The following is a 19815-nucleotide window of genomic DNA, read 5'->3' as shown; positions in this document are numbered from 1 at the left end:
TCAAATGATTTATAGGAGAGTCTCGGCGTGATCACAGTGTTTTAGTTGAGGTTTGCAGGGGCAATGCCCTGTTTGTGTCGTCACATGTTTGATGTGTCTGAAGGTGAACTAAAATACTCAGCATTTATGATTATGTTTATGAAGCGTGGCACCTTTTTAAAATAACTGAGGACAAAGCTGCAACCAGGCTTTTGAAAGTTGTTAGAGGCAGTTTGAAATTTCAAATTTAGAGGGAAAGAAAATCAACTATTACCAATATGCTGACCAATATAGTGCCTTTTTAAAATAACTTTAAGGAGTTTTGTTATTTATATAAACATAATAGCCAATCAAACCCACATACAAATCTACAAGCATACAGAACTTGAAGAAACATTACCCCATACTGTGCCTCCCATAATCCATACCTACCACCCCTCTACCAAGAGCACCCTCGGGAGCATAAAAATATATAAAAATATACATAAACATTTGTATAAGGATAAAAAAACGACAAAAAATACACAAGATTGAAGTTATTGATAAGCAACAATTAAAATAATTATCATCATAGCAAATCAACAGAATGAAAAATTATACATTTTAAGATGAAAATAGACCTTTTCCTTGCAGATTATGCACATATTTGCACCAATATGACTCTGCAAAAGTACTCAGAAGGCTCCTTTCTTATACAAATAACTTTATGAAAGACCATATAACATTTTTCTACATACATGCATTACATTGTCAACCACTTCTAGGAATGAACACTGATAAAATGAAGGTTTAAAAAAAATAAATCTTAATAAACATCAGTAATTCATCAGTCAACTGCTGACCATTCAAATGAATAAAAATAAAACAATTAGTTAAATGATACTATTTATAAGTCACCCCAAGTATTGTTTTCTGTATCATATATTATATGTTCTGTAAAAAAAGTTTTCATATTAGCATGTGTTAGAAAACATATATGCCTACCGTTAGATACAATATATTCTGTGATCGGCCAATATCGGCTGATAAAATAGGTTGGGCTCTTATTTTGTAAAAATGTCTTATTGTGGAATCTCATGAAAAGCAGAACATGGTATTTCAACTCTCAATGCATTTTGACTTCTCTACCTTCTGTGGCACTCTGCCCCGAACTGAAGAAGTAAAAAGTAAATCTTTAAACAGCTGTAAGGACTATATTTGTTGGGGACTATTTCCAGCAGATGATGAATACACATTTAGTGCTCTAGTGAGTACGTACAGCAGCAGGAGAGTGCATGTTGGATTGAGTCAAATGAAAGAACATCCAGTGCAACAGCATGGACCATTTATGCATGGAGCAATTTCTAATCAATCACAGATGGTACTTGTAAGGTGGATCCTTGTATTGTTGGTTTTGGTCTAAAATTCTCATTCCTTCAAGTTACTTCAAGTTTTCGTAACAGTCTCAAGAGCTGGCTTGTTGTTTCGCACAGGGCAAGTCAAATAAGGCTGCCATTTGAAAATACTTACATGGTTTCATCTGTGGAATGGCAGCCAGTGTGCTCTGCTGCCAAACCAAACAGAGTTCCCTGTCAACATCAGCTCCCATCAGTCAACAAACACTGGCGGCTGCTTCCAACATCCAGGCTGCGTAACACAAGTGGCAACAGACGCTCAGCAATTTAGGACTTACACTGGAGGCACAGCAGCACTGAAATTGCTCCGAATGTTACATTTATTAAGTCATTATGTTGTGTTCCTAAGTTGTTTTTGTGGTTGATTTAATTGCAGTCAAGACAAGGGCTGCAAACTGTTATTTTCAATATTGACCAATCAGATTAGTATTTGATTGATTTATAGAATACTGACAACCAACAGTCCAGAACTCCCCTCAGAAAACAGAAAATATTCACATTTGAGAAGCTGGAACCAGAACTAATACCATGTTTAATATTTTCTTGCAAAATCACTTGTTTCTAAAAGAAAAAAACCCATCAATATTATGTATACTGACTAATTGTTTGAAGCTGCCCTGTAGTGTTTTCAACTACACAAACAAAATATATATTTACATTCAATTTCTCACCAAAATAAACTGGTGAGTTTGGTGAGTCCATGGAGGCCTTATCAACAGTAAGAGCCCCCAGGAACAACACTGGGGTTTCAAGCTAATTTGATGTGGTGGCCAAATTGTGTAATTGCAGCTTCAGGATCCGTCACATGATGCCATTGGGCCAAAAAAGGACTTTTTCCTAGACCTAAGAGACCTAAATTGTTAAAGAGACATACATAAATCAGCAGATCATTTATTTTGTTTGGCTACATAAATGTCCCAGTACAAACACTTGAATAGCACTTTTTAAGTCATTATGTCCTTAAAGTTGTGAAATTCACCAAAAGAGAGAGTTTGTTCAGGAGTCAAGAGTTTGTTTTATTGAACCTTGGCCCATGCATTCTTTTTTGGCTTTATGCACCACATGAGCGACTTTCATAGGAATGAACAGGGACCATCTCCAACTTTGTGTCCAGTTCTTTTTATGTATCCATAGTGCAGTTTGTTCTTGATACAACAACATTGGCAAAGCTGATTTCTTTTTTAAATCCTGCATTGTTTTTGCTTCGATGTATTATTTAGAACTAGATATCGGGCCCAAAGATGCCGCCTATTCATTCCTATGGAAATAGCTTGCCTGGCACATGCAGTCATGGATAGGAAAAAATGTTTTCTCCTTGCTTTCTTTGATTTTCTTGATAATGATTTTAGGTTATTATCAAGAAAACCATGGAAAATAGCTAGATTTCAGCTCTTAAATTAAACTCTTATGAGCTATTTTTGTTATCATTATATTTGTCCAAACAAATGTACCTTTAGTTGTACCAGGCATTCAAATTAACAAGAAATTGAATAAAACAATGGTCTAATAATTTTTTCCATCACTGTATGCCAAAAAAGTTTACTTTGGCTTACCTCGTCTGCAAGTTCCCTTTCGGCCCATAGACTTTATATTGTGATGACATCACAGATTTAAAAAAAATGCTTTTCTCAGCTCAAGGAAAGTTTTCACAACCATAAAACTGCCATCGATCAAACTTTCAAAATAGAAAGAGTCATAATTGACCTTGTTTGCAGTTCGAGGTGTCCTGTCAACAGTTTTACAGCAGTCTCTTTTACTGTAGTGCTCTATAGGGAAAATGCTTTTTGGGCCACAGGGGGATGTTTGGCTGCAAGGCTGAGTGGCGGCACCATATCCAGTTCTATAATCCGTCCATGTTGCTTGATAGCAGTCTTCTCATTTGCTTAATTTGTTGGCGCATTATTTTGTTTGTTGGCCTGATACTGCCACCAACTGTTGGAGAAAAAGTGTATCCAGACACGTCTTTCCTTGAAAGCTATTTTTCTGTTTTTAAACCATATATTATTAGGACAAATGTATATGATAGTGGTTTATATTTATCATAACTTAATCAGGCCAGAGTACAAATTTAAAAAACATTACTTTAGGTCTCCACCTGTTTGTTTTGTTTGTCTTGTTATTGAAGTAAATCTGTGCTGGCGAAAGCTGATGCTTGTTCAAATGTTGATGCAGACTTTTTCACTCACAGCCTACAATATCTGTTTACACACACACACACACACACACACACACACACACACACACACACATGGAGCCACCCACGTGGCATTGTTCTATTTGGCCGTAGAGGTTTTAAGAGCCTTTGTCACATGGAGAAAACTCAGTGTGGCACCATATGTATGGGAAGCACGGAGAGACAGAAATGTCTGGCAGGTTCTTAGATCTTAACAGAGTGGAAAAAAAGAGCTGTTTTGCTGTTCATGTGCAGACATAAAAGAAACACAAGTCAAGCATTTAATCCGTCTTTCCTATCCAGGGAGTGTTCAATGATGCTGAATTAATTTGAGTGAATTGTTTGTTATTCATCTTGTGTGACTGTGAGTTTTGTTTGGGCTGTTTTCAGATTATAATGGAAGTGGAAACGGGCCAACAACTTTACAGATTGTTTTGAAATTGAAATAAAATTCTACGCTGACTGGCTGCCCTCTGCAGTATTACTGTTCTGCTTCATCATAAACACTTTGGTGGAGTACAGGAAGAAATATTTCCCTCTGAGGAGGTGAGTGGGTTGGGGTTCAGTAGGAAAAACAAGTCCCTGAGATTTTAGTCTCCAAATGATTGGCAGCCTGCGCTGTAATTTGAGAGACAACAGAGAACAAGCAGAGTGTATAATGCATTACAACCACAGACAGGAAGAAGGACGAGTTAAAAGGGGGCAGGCTAATGTGGTCATTTGTTTTGTGCAAAGCCTTCAATTAGGCATGTTTATATGATCCAGCTGAAGGGAGAAGGGGGATGAAGAAATTAGAGGAATGTAGATGGATAACAGTCTGAAACACTCAGGAGACACTGAGAAATAACACCAACCAATAAAATGCTATTTAAAATGTTTTTTCCTCTGGGACTTGATGTTTTTCTGCTTGTAATGGGCCACAGTTATAAAAATCTTCAAGGGCATGTGTAGAAAAAGCGCTCAAAACTTTGAGTAACACAAATAAAGCGAAAACAAAAGCTTGAGCTGTTAATTATGAGCAGAGCTTCAAAGCACCCTAATGGCTCATTACATTTTTCTCTTTTCTTCAGAGAAATGTGTCTCAACTTTTCAATATCTCGTCCTTAAATGAACCTGACTGCTGCCTTTTCCAAGTCATTTCACAGCCACGAGATAGCTGGGCAACTGGGGCGGATAAAATGGAAAGAATAAAGACAAAGTTGAGGGCTCACTGTCAGGCAGACGGCCTTTGAGCTTTGCAGCACATCACTTTTGCTCCTGGTCTGTCGGTAGGTCTCTCAGGGCCGCATGTTTTCATTCACCGGTTGTGAGGTTCCCGCACGTCGTCCACACAATGCACAAATATGCAGCCTGCTGAGCGGGGCTTCAGGGGAGATCTTTTTTCACCCTGCGCAGGTTTGTCTTACATCCATGGCAACCAACCTGTGCAATCCCAGCGCCCCGTGGGGCAGGAGTCAATAAAACTCAGAAACAGAGCCCGCTATGAATCAGCTGTTGAGATGCCTGAGAGGCTGTCTGAGGAGGGGCGCTACAGTCACAGCAAAACGTCTTGAGATCAGCAGATCAAAGGGATGATCCTCTGGGACAAGCTTTGATTTGAGGAACTATTAAATCAGCGTGTTGCCTTGTGTCGACTGCCAACCTGAAGTATACTCCAATGTCTGTTAATAATACAATCAGTGTCCTTCCTCATGTGATGTAAGAAGGGGAGGACTTAGTTGTAATGCTGTCATCGTTCAACTGAGCCTGAATTCAATGAACAACCTTAATTGATTGAAATATTACTTTAATAAGAGCTAGCCTAAAAATGGCAATTGTAAACATCTAAACTACTGTTTTTAGCATTTGGCTTGTGACTGTTATTTAGAGTAATATGTTTATCCACTTTGCTATTGAGAATTATATTATCAGAAGAGCAAATTTCCCAAAATGTCAAACTATGAGAACAGGTGATGATCGACACACCACTTCACTCTTTTAAGTATTTAGCCAGAGCCTGCAAGGGATTAGCCTAGCTTAGCATAAAGACTGAATGCAGCAGGGAACCAGTGAAGACTCACTCAGTGCAGCTACTAATTATTACATTTCTGTTTGTTGACACACGACTAGACCCAATGGGCTTATTTGTGAGATTAAGAGGTGTTGGTATTTTTGTTTATTGGTGGACAGAGCCGGGCTTGGTTCCAGTCCTGGCTCTTGCTCCATGCATGCACAGACATTGTTGAGCTTAAATGTCTCCAAAAACTAAAACTATACCTACTTATGCTGTGTATGCAGACATACTTCATGTTCAGAAGTAAAGGCTGGAGTTGGTCAGTACTTCATATTCATTTTTCAAGAACAAAGGCAACATAAAGAGACCAGAGATAGTCGTGCAAAAATGTGTTTTTTAATATCCCATGATTCATCTTAAAGCCAGCACCGATACTACATGACCACTTGATAAGTCACGTCATAAATCGAATGCTGCTTTTATTTGAATGTTTGTGGCATGAAGCTGCACCATTGACACACTGTGGCTTGTGGCTGTCCTCCCAGTCGATGTTTCATTTTGGTTTCCAGCCTGGGAAGGAAAAATGTTGTAGTCAACATGAGACACAGGAACCCCGCAGACACAGTTAGTCAACCTTTGCTTTTATATTTGCTCTGCTTCTAATTGTGAGCTACTGTTTTGTCAGGAACACAAGTAGTCCTGATGAATGTGAGATCAAACAGGCAGGGCTGAGTGCTGGTTTTTGTGGAAAGTGGAAAGTCAGCCTGTTGTACTCAGGACTTGCTATTTGCACTCATAAATGCTGATTGTGTTTCTGTTTACTAGCTTTTAAAGAATCCACTGCCCTTCTTTTTCCTCGTTGTACTAAAAAAAAGTATATTTGAATGGCAGTGGCCCTCAGTCTGACTGAAAGGAGACCACAATCAGACAACAAATTACAGCAACACACTCTGTGCCCAACAGGGAGGTCTCAGCGGGGGAAGAAGTGAAGTTGTTTTGATTGCTGCTGATTAGACAGATGATGTTTTAATGTTTTTTTTGGTAGCAGTGTTTCTTTTTTGGTGCACAAGGTCTGCTTGTGTTACGTCCAGCAAAGACAGCACTCAGTTGGCTAACGCCCATACCATATAACCACTGCTTCCCACAACATCCTGGGTTTGAGTCCTATAAAGGAATATTTTCGAATTTGATTGAAAAAAAAATCATGCAGCAGACGGCCAGCAAGTTAAACTAAACTTCAACTTTGACCTCCAGATATGCTGACTCCTGAGGCACATCTCCTGGCATTAAGACTTTTAGATAAGATGGTGTTTCATCTTTGACTGCAAATACTATATGAGCATTCTGTAAGACCCAGGAACTGTATAAAAAAAAGTATATGTCAAAATCAAATATCTAAGAGGAAATCTTGCAAAATGTCAACTTTTCATGAGCTTAGAAAAACAACATTTTCAGCTTCGTTTTAATGCATTTTTTATGTGTTCAGTGTGGTTTTAAATAGTTTATTTAGCTTGAGATGTGTTTTTTTTACTTAACCCATAAGAGAACACTTAATCCTTCAGCCTTCTCTTTCATTAAATTAAAAATCTCAACATTTGGAGAAACATGACCATCAAACAGGCTTGTGGGGTCTGGCACTGAGCAGTTCCACTATTTTTATTTATCATGTGGGATAGACATTAAAATGTTGGTTCAGGATGTCAATCAAAGGTCTGTAGGTGTAAAGCCGCAATTTTTTTAAACAATGAAGATGTGAGTTTCCTCCTCTAGGGTGTTTATAACTCCATGCTGCATGAAGGGTGATGTCCACAGCGAAGCATCACAATGGACAGTGATCGTGTAGTTGGGGAGTTCGTCTTATGGGCTGCTCCGATAATGATAATATTCCCTATAAGTAATTAAGTAATACATTTAGGGGGGCTGATTCTTTTACGTCAAACCGATCTTATCTAGCGATCTACCTAGCGATCTACCTCCGCAAAGGTCTGAAAGTGCATCTGCACGTACGCATACTTCTGCACGACTGTGTTGTATGTATGTTGTACTATAACAAAACCAAAAACTCAGGACACTTTATTTATGCTTGCAGTTCTTTTGTTAGTTTGTCCTGTAAATTGTTGCTATTTATTTTAAGTTCAATATTTTATTAACTACCTCAGACATTGTGATTTCCTTTATTTGTTAAAGAAAAATACTGTTGTGTTATTGTTTTTCAATAAAATAAGATTCAAGCATTGAAGGTGTATGCTGTGAGTTATAAAAAATTTGGTATCGGCCGGTCAGGCTTTTTAAAAATCGGTGATCGGCCAGAAAATTGCAATCGGTGCACCCCTAAATACATTATTTAAATCATAATATTTGTCTTATTGGTCGATGACTGTCAGCTATCGGTGTACCTGTAACTCTGTGTTGTAATGTGCTTTGGCTACAGGGGTTCTTAAAGTTTTGATGACTCAGAGCTGGAAAATGATTGAGGGGCACAGGCAGACGCTCGTTAGGGGGGGCACAGTTTGATGCAGTAGTTTATTAAATATAAGCTATTGAAAGTGAAAGTTTTGACATGAACCGCTGATGATGAAAATAATATCACATGCATATCATGTCATGTTCAAAATCTTTCTGAGGGCCGCACTTTGAGAAGCAGCTATACATGCTGTGTGTTTTTGGGAGCCACTTGAGTCTGCAAGCATCGCTACTCGCCCCTCGAGGCAAAGCTGGATCACAAGTTGGGCAACACGGGCAACTGCCCCGAAGCTTGGTGCCTCTGGGGCTCCCAAGGCCTCATATTCATTAATAGGAAATTTGTTTGGGCCTGAAGGCAGGTCCTGCATCATTACCTGCCTTGTAGACAGGCTTGTGCCAAAATGTACATAGTGAATATTCCTAAAAACATGTTGTTTGAGCTAAATAACTGACATTACCACATTTCAACAAGATCTCCAACCTAACCGACAGAAGAGACAATAACACCCATAACGACACATATGAGCTAAAATGAATGTTTCGTGACTCACAGTACCGCAGAGTTTTCTAAAAATAGCGCAGAGGTCATTATACATACATGTACGATTCGCGGTTGTAAAAAAGGCTGCAATTTCTGTGAGTTTCGCCTACAAAACCACTGATGTAGGTTTAAGGCAAAAACTTCCTGGTAAGGTGTTATAAAAGTGTTTAAAAAGTAAATGAATGTATGTTAATTCCTGGAAGTGAAGTAGTTACGAGGGTGACGTGAGCCATGAAAGTTACGTAAGTTACGTAAGTTATGTAAGTTATGTAAAAAGTATTTTACCTTTGTTTTCACATGGAGCACTAACCCCGTTCTCCTGGGAAAAGTCTGCTGTTTGTCAATAAGGGTCAGTTAGAGCTGAAATTCATAATGATTTTTGGCAAAATATCCTTATTTTATCAATCTATTTTGTTAATTATGTGAAACTCATATGTGAGGCTCATCACAGATATTGTGGCTGGAGATTTTCTCTGTAATCTGCTATTAAGAAGTTTAGCTCAGGTTGGTCAGGCTGCACTTATCTGGTTTACAGAATCCTCTAACTGCACCAGTAAGGTAAACTTCTTCTGTATTTACTTTAACCCCTCAGTGTGATTACGAGGCTGCTGCTCAAGAGATATCATGAAAACGTTGTTCTAAAAGCAGCGCCGCAGCAGCCACCACACTTACCTAACTGCTCCTTTGCAATCCACATTTCTCCAAGAATTTCAAGTTCAAAACAGTAATTTCTTACCAAGGACAGATATTGTGCTGTGACCAGCCCTGAGCAGCGCTGCATCACTGACTACAGTAACACAGTGTTCCCTTCCAGTAAAGTTTCTATGTTGGGCACAAATTGGCTGCTCGCCTCAGTCAGGGAAAATATGCTGCTTTTTATAGGGCTCTGCATTTTAAGATCTTTTGTCTTGAAAAATGAGCATTCCTGGTGTTACATTCTCCTCTAGAAACACCAGGCTGCCTCACATAGAGGCTGCTTTCTGTTTTTATCCTGTCAGAAATCATGCGAAAGACCTGATGCAACATTTCAAGAGGTGTGAGATAAAAGACATCTGTTTAATCATACCATCTTGGCGACATATCTCTAAATCTTTTAAAGCCAGGCTGACAGCATGCCTGTGCAGGGATGGCAGTGTCTGTCTGCCAGTTGGCTATTTGGTTCACCACTTTGGTCCAGAATGGAAAAAATGCTAACTATTGGCTGGATTGACATAAGAATTAGCATTTTCCCTGAGAGGATAAATCCTAATGACTTTAAGAGATATTCTGACTTTTCCTTTAGCACCACAAGCAGATCAAATTTTCACCCATCCTGCAAAATATCTGGTGTGTGCAGATATTTATGGCCCCTGCATGATGAATGACCCCCGACTTTTCCTCTAGCGCCACCATGAGGTTGACATTTATGGTTTTGAGTGAAGTTTCTGCATAGAATGTCATATTTTTAATATCTTTTTATTTAGTGCTATCATCAGTTCAGTATTTTAATGTGTCTAATATTTTGGTTTATGAGAAAATATCTGCAAAATCAGTGACATTGTCACCAGCCTCAACTGTGCTCTGAGTTTAGTGCTAATTAGCAAATGTTAGCATGCTAACATGCTAAATTTAAAGGGAAACTTAAGTATTTTTCAACCTGGAGCCTATTTTTACCATGTGTTTTTTGTGTAAGTGACTAAGAGGATCAACCTTTTTTCAAATTGATTCAGTATTGAGTGAGATCACTGCAACCAAAAGGGGCCGCAATGTAATTTCCAAAATTGAAATCCCCATGAGGCTCTGGTCACACATTCGCAAATGTAACATTGGTGATTATTTTTGCCTCCCATTCTATTTTATGTGAGCGAAAAGAAGGAAAAACAATCGCTACCAGTGGAAAAGCAAAGTTCAACTGTGGTAAACTTTCCACATCAACCAATAACAAAGTGTGTGTGTGTGTGTGTGTGTTTGACATTGACCGCAGCCTTAGTCACTTAGACACAACACCATGGGAAAATAGGCTCCAGGTTGAAAAATACCAAAGTTTCCTATCCAGGTGACGATGTTAAACATTATACCTGCTGAACATCAGCATCTTAGCATTTTTATTGTGAGCATGTTAGCATTTACCTCAAAGCCCTCCTGTGTCTCATGCAGACTCTTAGTCTTGTTTTTCCACAAGAGTAGCAAACCATTAGTCCCTCCACAAAGAAGACTCCTGGTGCTTTTCAAGCATTAAAAGCTATGAGTGCTTCTTGTTTGTGTGGGCAGTGAAAGATAGGAAGGCTTGAGTTTGAGCGAAACACTGATTCTGAACATTCAGACCTTGTAAGATGAATATGTGCATAAACTGAATATACTGAGTATTCTGAGTGGTGGCTGGATTTGTTTGAAGATTTCATATGTTGATTCTCACAGCTGGTCTTGAAAACCTCTCTAACCTGCTCTCTGCTCCTTTGTGTGGGACCTTTCATTTAGCAGACTCTTTGTCCACCGGGTCTACAGCCGTGCCTTCTTTGTTGTCACTCGTACAAGGGGAGTGTGTGTGTGTGTGTGTGTGTATGCCAACCAACGCAGGGGCCTCTCCTCGAGATTTCCACAGAATCTGGGCTTGGCTTTGTGATTCAGGGCTGGACAGTTGATCCAGGGGAGGACAGAGAGTGAAAAAGAATGTGAAGAAGAAGAAGAATGAGCGACTGACGGAGAGAAAGTTGGGAGGATGCCAGATTCTATTGAAAGTCTTTGCACAGTGTTTGAAGTCAGAGGATGAGGATTTAGAGGGAAGCAGGATTATTCAGAGTCAATACCCTTCAACAATCCAAGCGTTTGGCTGCTCCAAAGAAACAACGTAGTCAGACGAACCACGGCTGTTTTTGCCTCTGTCTCCTGTGTCTGTCATGCTGGTTAGCGGAGCAGCTTTCTAACCGTGTAACCATTCTCTGCACTCACAGGGATAGTTTAACATTTTAGGGGAAATACTTTCTTCTCTGGTAGAGTGTTAAAAAGATAAAGAGATTGATATCTTATATCTGCCAGTTACGTATGAAGCTACCAGTTAGCTTAGCTGAGCACAAAGACTGCCAACAAAGGGAGACAGGTATTTCTCGCTCTGTAAAAAGGTAACAAAATACACCAATCAGAGCCTCTAAAGGTCACTAATTGTCCATTTGTGAAAGCTCCGCCCCCTTAGTTACTGTTGCTATGTACGTCAAGCTCCCAAGACTGTCAGCAGATCTCAAAGCTTGACGGACATTCTTACATTTACATTTAGTCATTTAGCAGACGCTTTTATCCAAAGCGACTTCAAGATTCTTCTCTTGGTAACAGTTGCTAAGGTAGGATTGGACGAGGACCGTTCAAGGGAGTTTTGCGAACAGGCAATTAACATTTTATATTTTACATTCTTAATTTAGACAAAAATGAATAACTGTAAAAAAACAACAATTTAATTTCAGGCGGGTCATCTTCTGGACTGTTTCTTGTTCTTTCTTTCTGGAAACATGGACGCTGCAAAGAAGTTTTTATTATATTGCTTAGAACACATTAAATCCTAATCATAAAAATAATTGCTTTACCTGTTATCAGGGTTAATGCTAATTAATTACTTCACTCTACATGGACAGTTACTCACAATTTCAACCTAATATCACATTACAAATTACACATGAGCAACACATTGATATGCAATATGTCAATTCATAAAAGATTTATTTTCAAGAACCCTACATTTACTTTTTTAACTTGATATATTTCATTTTCATTGACAACATTCTTACAGACTTTCTGAGTTGCTGCTCCAAGTTGATGTGGTGTTCATGTGAATTTTCCCTATCTGGAACTCATTTTTCGTTTAATTCTGATAAATTAACGAAGGAATAGTTCACAACATTACCTTCTAAGTTGCTGTTCCACCAGTTTCCAGTCTTTATGCTAAGCTAAGGCTATTTGCTGTAAATTAATCAATGGACAAATATAGAGTGCTATCAGTCTTCTCTAACTTTCAGAATTTTATAACTCCCAAAAGGTTGAACTTTTTCTTTGTGTTGTCTTAAAGCAGCCCTCACTCTTCTCTTTCAGATTGTTATTTTAGTTTAAGTGATTTGAACCACAGAAACCTAAGGCATGCACACTGCAGTTTTATATTGTCTTTTTCTATAAATAACTTTTTAATACCCAGCATCCTCATCTGACATTCCGAGAGAAACCCTTGAGTGCTTTTACAGTGTCGGACGTGAAGCTAATTGCTGACTCTCCATCATCCAGTGTGTGTGTGTGTGTGTGTGTGTCTGTCTGTCTGTGTGCGTGTTCAGTTTGTTGCTGCTGCTCAGGAGATCCAGTTCAGTTGATGCACTTCTTCAAATCCAGCTGTGTCCCAGAGGTGGACATCAGCAGTCAAACAAACTTAGCAACATGAAAACACACATGCACAGTGACTTTCTCTGTTTTGCATTTAGTCTCCACACACACACACACACACACACACACACACACACACACACACACACACACACACACACACACACACACACACACACCCCCTGCACTGTAACCACTCACTGCATAGAGATGAGCCCTAAAAATACACACACTAGTCAGCACTTTACATTGTTTGTCTCCTGTGTGCCCGTTTGAAATGGAGATTTATGGCTGCTGGCTGTTGTCTTAAGGCCATTTTCTAGATTAGATGATACAGCACGCTGCTAAACAGGAACTGGATCTTTATGACAGATTTACACAGTTTTACAAAGCGCTGCGCTGTGTGCAGACTGGCAGAGTAATGTTCCAGTGTGATATTTGTGCAGGAGAGCTGACAGCGCAGCTAAGAAAATTTACAGCTGTTAGCAGTGTACAGCAAAGACTGAGCTGACACTCGGAGCTTTCCACACAAACCATGTAACTTTGATTTGGTGGTATGTTAAGTGAACGGTTCAGGCCATAATGGGCTCTTTTACTGGAAGTAGTCTTCAAGTTAAACCAGAATTCTTTAAATAATTTAGACGTCCAACTTAAACCAGACACAAATTAGGGCTGTACTCTGGTACATCACAACATCTGACTGAGAAAAACGACTGTCTATATGTGATACTGAGAGGAAATGTCACCACAAACACAGTGCAGTTCCTATGAAAACAGGAGTCTGATATCCTCAAACTCTTGGCATGTTTTTTTTTTTTAAAGATTGTGCTTCTCTGTTTCACTGTAGTTGTTTTGAGAGGCGAAATCACTTTTTCTGCCAGTCTGACGGAAGGAAGTATTTCCTAAGTAAGGAAGGAGCCTCTAGGGATTAGTCTGTAGTCGTCTGGGCGATGAAATCCTAAACACAGCAACACACAGCAACACACCAAGCCTACTGTCTGCTCCCACTCTCCCCTCTTCTGCTCTTCCCCCTCATCCTGTCCTTCTCCCCTACATAGCAGATATAATGGCATAATTGTCCTTCTTATCACTAGTATCCTGGCATGAGTGACAAATGAATGTTGTTTTTACTGCTGGGAGTCCAGCGTCTGATGCTCTCCTTAAGGAAAAAACGCTGATGAGACTGTTTGATATAAACTTTGAAATATGTTTTCTTCAGTTAGTTCAGATACACTTAATGGGACAATTTTAGCGTCACTGAATTCATGATTAGTTTTTGCACGCATGTGCGACAATAACATACTTTAAAAATGCTTCGCCACTGTTCTCAGACTCATTCACACAGAATCTAATCCAAAAATGTGTGTTAACTCCAGAAACTTCCATAAAGTGATCTAATTTGGTTTTATTCATTAAACATTATATATCAGATAATTTCAGATATCCACGGGATACATAAGGACATGACTGTGACATATTGTGGTTAAAAACAAGAACAGACAAAGCATAAAAATGTAAAATTGAATCAAGGAGAGCTTACAAGATTAGTCAATTAATCTATCAAATGCTAGCTATTTTTAAACGATTATTCATTCATCTTTATCTAATAAAAATGTCTGGTTTAAGCTTCTCAAATGTCTTTTTTTTACTGCTGGTTGGTGAGAACAAGACCTTTGAAAATGCCACTTTGGCCTCCAGGAAATTGTACTGTGCATCAGACATTTATTGTATAGACTAAATGATTAATTGATTGTAAAAAATAATTGAGAGGTTAAAATATAATGAAAACTACTGTCAGTTGCAGCCCTAAAACCAGTGAATCCTTGTTTGTTTAAGTTCATGTGAAGTTCAAACTCTGTTTTCTTTCTATCACATAGTACAAAGGTGCAGCACCTTGGGCTGCAGTTGTGTCTAAATAAAGGCTATTACTTTTATTGTTGAGTCAACAGGAAGACAAAAGAAAGATGCTTCCATCTGCTCTTCAAAATAAAATTGTACATGAATAAAGATTCAAGGTGTCATTTGCACAAAATCTCAAAACAATGTATAGATACAAAAACTCATACAAAAATAATCACTAGGAGTATGTGGCAATGTCTGTTTCTGCAGAGATGCTGCCGTCTGCATATATATTTCTCTTCTCTTTTAATTTTGCTGTGTTCTGTTAATGGGATTCAGCTGCTTTGTCCAACAAAGAGACACCTGCGGTTCTGTAGAGGTGTTAATTTGTGCTTTAGAACATGACTGCAGTGAAACAATCAAAAATAATGTTGAATTTCTCTGACTTACTGTGTTTCTTTTGCTAACTCTGATCCCTCTCTTCATTCACTGTCTAGCTCACTCGACCACCGTTGCTTTAGGTGGCCAATTTAAAAAAATGCTGTGTTTACAAACACCAAAAGGCATTTTGCTACATATTACAACCTCTAAAATCTGCAGCCTCAACTGAACTGAAAAACCTCATATTTTTCAAAACCTACTAAAGGCTGTCCAGACATAGCAAATAGCTCATCATTTGTCACCGACACACTGGAAACAATCCAAAATGTATGAATATGAAACGCCAAATGTTGAAGAACAAAATAAGCTTTAATGCACGTCACTTAACTGCTGTTAAAATTATCCTCTGACTTCACCGTCTCAAACTCGTCTCCTACGCTTTTAACAAGTTATTCTTGCATTGATGCCAGAATGCATAAGTCATATGCTTAGTTAAGAGCTATTATAATTAGAAGTTAATCAATAACATAATGGCTCCTCTTTTGTAGGCCAGTCAACAAGGTGAAATTACACAGCTCCTTGAACCTAATGTTCCATATCATCTTTTTATAAATCTAATGTAATTATCCAGTTCAATAGAGTAATCAGTGGCGTGCTGTGCGCATTAGGCTCTCTATTCAGGCTTATGACAGCCCCGTTGGCTCCTTCACCGGCTTCTAACAGCTCCCAAAGGCCAGCAGCAGGAAACCCTCCACAGCCTCACACAGAGCCACCTTTGAAAGCTAATGAAAGCTTTATTATGATATTATTATTTTCACTCTGGCTCTTAAAACTGTGGCAGCTCGCTCTCTGTCTGTCTGGGTTTCTATGCGTGTGTTAAACCTGACCCGTGTTCCTACATATGCATGTATGAAAGGTATTCAGCCCATACATATATGACACACTCACACACGTGCACACACTTCCCTACAAGAAGTACTTGTGCCCCACTTTATTGACCCTCTCTGCTTCTTTTCCTGCACGGCATATTAAAGGCCATGTTCACAGCGCTGCTCTGTGCTCTTTGAAGTGCTCGAGAGCTGCAACAGATCCTCAAATATTGACTTTTAAGCCTTCTGGAGGAGAAGGAGAGAGGAGCAGCAGAGGGAGAGACGGGGAGGGGAGAGGCACATGCACAGACAGATGGAGGGAAACGGCTTTTGTTGTAGTTCAGGTGGGTGTTGTCAGATTTATTACAGGACGGCTGAATTTGCTTTGGCTAAATATGTGTTTGTCAACTGTTAATGTATGTAGGGAGGAGCGTGTTTATTGATGTGGAGGAGGAAGTACACAGAGATAAGGCCTGATGGTAAGCTGAGCCTGACTCCAGGCAGAATAGATTAAAATGACTTACAGTCTTAATGTGCCTCTCCTCCTTCCTCTCCTCTCCTCTCCTCTCCTCTCCTCTCCTCTCCTCTCCTCTCCTCTCCTCTCCTCTCCTCTCCTCTCCTCTCCTCTCCTCTCCTCTCCTCTCCTCTCCTCTCCTCTCCTCTCCTCTCCTCTCCTCTCCTCTCCTCTCCTCTCCTCTCCTACTTTTCTTTCCGTTCACATCCTTTCCTCCTCTTCCCTTCACTCCTTATTTCCTCTTTCCTTTCATCTCCTTCCCTTCCCTCTTCTCTCCTTCCCTTCCCTTCATTCCTACTTTCCTTCCCTCATTCCCTATACTCCTCTCCTCCTTATTTCCCGTCTTTCCTTTCCTTTAATCACTTTTTCCCCATCTTCTCCTTTGCTCTCCTCTTTTGCTTTCCTCTCATGTCCTCTCGATTTCTTGCCCTCTTCTGTCCTTTCCTTTCATCAGCTTCCCTTCGCTCCTTCTTTTCCTCTCTTCCTTTCCTTTTTCATATCTTTCCCTACCCCTTTTTCCCCCATTCAATTTCTCCCTTCATTTCCATCACTCTTTTCCTTTCCTTTCCTTTCCTTTCCTTTTCTATATCCTTTCCTCCCCTCCTTCCCCTTCATTCCCATCACTTTTCTTCTCTTTCCTTACATCTCCTTTTCTTCCTTCTTCTCTACTTCCCTTTCCTTCATTCCTACTTTCCTTCCCCCATTCCCTATACTCCTCTCCTCTTCTCTTCTCTCCTCTTCTCTCCTCTGCTCTCAGCTGTAGCTTTACCAAATAAATCACATTTCACCCCCTCCATCCTCCTCTGAGCCAGAGCACACTCCTGTAACACCTCTGAGCAGGCGACTGTTTTCAGTTTTAAAACAATGGCCCCTTTATTGAAACTGAGGACGGAAGGAAAAAGAAAACATCCTGGGGCTTTTTAACTTTTCTCAGGAACCTTTTTCTCTGCCATCTGCAGGTCACAGTGGTCAGTCTGTTGGTGTTTGGGGTGCTGCTGTTGCTCGCTTGAAAAGGAGGCAAAAAGACAGTTGAAACTTATGTAGAGACATTTTTAGATTGGGCACTTTGATAGGGTCTTTCCCTCTTGATGCATTTCTCCCCTTCCTCCTGCAAACATGCTTGCACATGTCCCGGCACACACAAACACACACATGCATGAAAGGCCCAGTTTCACTCGGTGGCTTGTTTGTAGATCAGAGCAGGCAGGTACACTGAGCTCACTCACACACACTGAGTAACACTTTGTGCTTCACCTCAATCTCCTGCTGAATCGGGACAGTCAGTGTTTGTGTGAACGCTGATGGAAAGTGTGATTCATTCTCCTTATCTGTTTACTACTCACTCGTCTGTTGAGCTCCATGTAGCCAGGTGTGGTTGTCAGACTCGACGATGTCCTCGTCATCACAAACTAACATGCTCGCTTGTGTGAAAATTAGTCACACCAGAAAAGCTAAAATAAGATTTTTTAAAACTCTTATCAAAACCCTGACAGTGCAGCATTCAGTGGATTTTGGTAAATAAGTCTTTTAACGTGGTAGACTTGCACCGCTGCCTCTTGCAGAGATTACAGGCAGGTTTATTTTTACGTTCAATATCCAGCAGCTTAAGAGCCTGTTGGTTTATGAGAATAACTCGGTCAGACCAGACCAGGAAGGCTTGTCATGTTTTAAAATAGACCTAATTTATTACCAGGTACATTTAAAGCACCTTTAAGCACATTTTTGGAAATGGTGATTTATAGAGGCAAAATTAAGGTAAATTCTTTGATGCTAGTCAAAATGAAACAGCCTGAGGGAAATACTCCAGTAGAAGCACATGTGGAAACACTTTACTTTCAGTTTCTCAGAAACTAGAAATATGTAATTTGGCACAAAGTTTGAGGAAAATGGAGACCATGTTCAGTTTGTCGCGTTCAATCAATTCCAAACATAATCAAGAGAAGCTATTTGTCAGGAATGCTCTGATACCGTAGCCTGGACGAATCATCCAAATCGTGTTTTATTTGCTCCCACAGATGCTTTTGGCTACTCTTCCATTCAGACAGATTTCCATCCAACCTGGATCTGGTCGTTTCAGTAATAACCTTTTTATCCCATTTAAAATGACAACTGTCAAACTATGCAGCGCTGATCAAATATGAATCAAGACTCACTCTTTTCTTTAGTGTTCTGTTTAGCTGCAATTTGAGAGAGTTTGTGTGACCAGGCTGCCATTTTTTCTGTTCTTGCTCTGATTGGTTGTAGGTCTATTCAGATGCATTTTGTTCAGCGCTTGTTGGAACCCCCCATTGAAAATTGAAAACAAACTAAGTGGTTTCTGTCAATACTCATCAGTTGTCGGGCAGATACTGACTCCAATAGCTGGGTTGGGTATTGGTGACAATCGGGCTTATCTATTAAATTCTATGTTTATGTACTTTAAACCTTGTATACTGGATTTTAAATTACTGTTGCTTTCCAAGTTGCTGCTGGTGAACAATTTAATATTTTTTATAATAAATAACAATTCTGCACATTTTTATCTATGTATTTAATTGTTGTATTTTGTTTACAAAGTTAAGAAAGCAATGTTTAAGTTGAGGCTGACACATAAAGAAATGATCCCAGACACTCTCACACAGTGAGGCATGCAGCTTATTAATTAAACACCGGATTCAGATCAATAGTCAGTATTGGCCGATACCCAGATCCCAGGTGTCTGCATCGACAATGGAAAAGTCGAATCCATGCATCCCTATACTTAGTCAGTGCACTGCAGCTTTACTGAACTTGTGAAATAATAAATTGATATCTACTTGGGTTAAAGGGGGCTGCTGTTTAAAAAAACAGATGAAAAAAGCTATTTGCCTTTTTTAATTAGCACCAAATTACAGGTAATTCTTTCTGGGAAACTAATTAGGAAATTACCAAAAATAAATTAATAAAAATAAAGTGAGTTTGCACTTGGATATTCAGTTTTTTGAGTTTGACAACTTACAGTTTTAGAACTTTTTCTGTTTCGTTTTTATTACCCAGCGCAAACATTTGTGCAGACAACATTGTCATCCATCTCCATCCTGGAACAACAAAGGGTTCGGGTGCCTCTTTCATCCTCTAATATCCCACAATGAAGACATAGTTTTGTGTTGACTGTACGGACTGTGCCACCCTGTAAGTCATTGACTTTCATTGTGTGTCTTTTGCTCTGGGATGAGCTGAACCCACAGAGCCACTGACTCATCCTCTCTAGATGCAGAATGGCCTTTTCTGCAGCCTATCAGATGTCACCGGGCTTCTCTGTTGTGGTCGCAGCCATTCACAGAGGATGAATCACATTAATAAAAGCCATCTTTGC

At 39.5% G+C, this 19815-nt stretch overlaps 1 protein-coding gene across 1 annotated transcript in view; it reads left to right on the top strand.

Annotated features, from left to right (window-relative positions):
- Positions 1-19815, top strand: part of gpc5a (glypican 5a) — a 162108-nt gene that overhangs the window by 7442 nt on the left and 134851 nt on the right. The window lies entirely within an intron of this gene.

Source organism: Centropristis striata, chromosome 2 (assembly GCF_030273125.1).
Source record: "Centropristis striata isolate RG_2023a ecotype Rhode Island chromosome 2, C.striata_1.0, whole genome shotgun sequence".
Lineage (NCBI taxonomy): Eukaryota > Metazoa > Chordata > Actinopteri > Perciformes > Serranidae > Centropristis > Centropristis striata.
The sequence above is the reverse complement of the archived record's forward strand: the minus strand, read 5'-3'. Positions and strand labels throughout refer to the sequence as shown.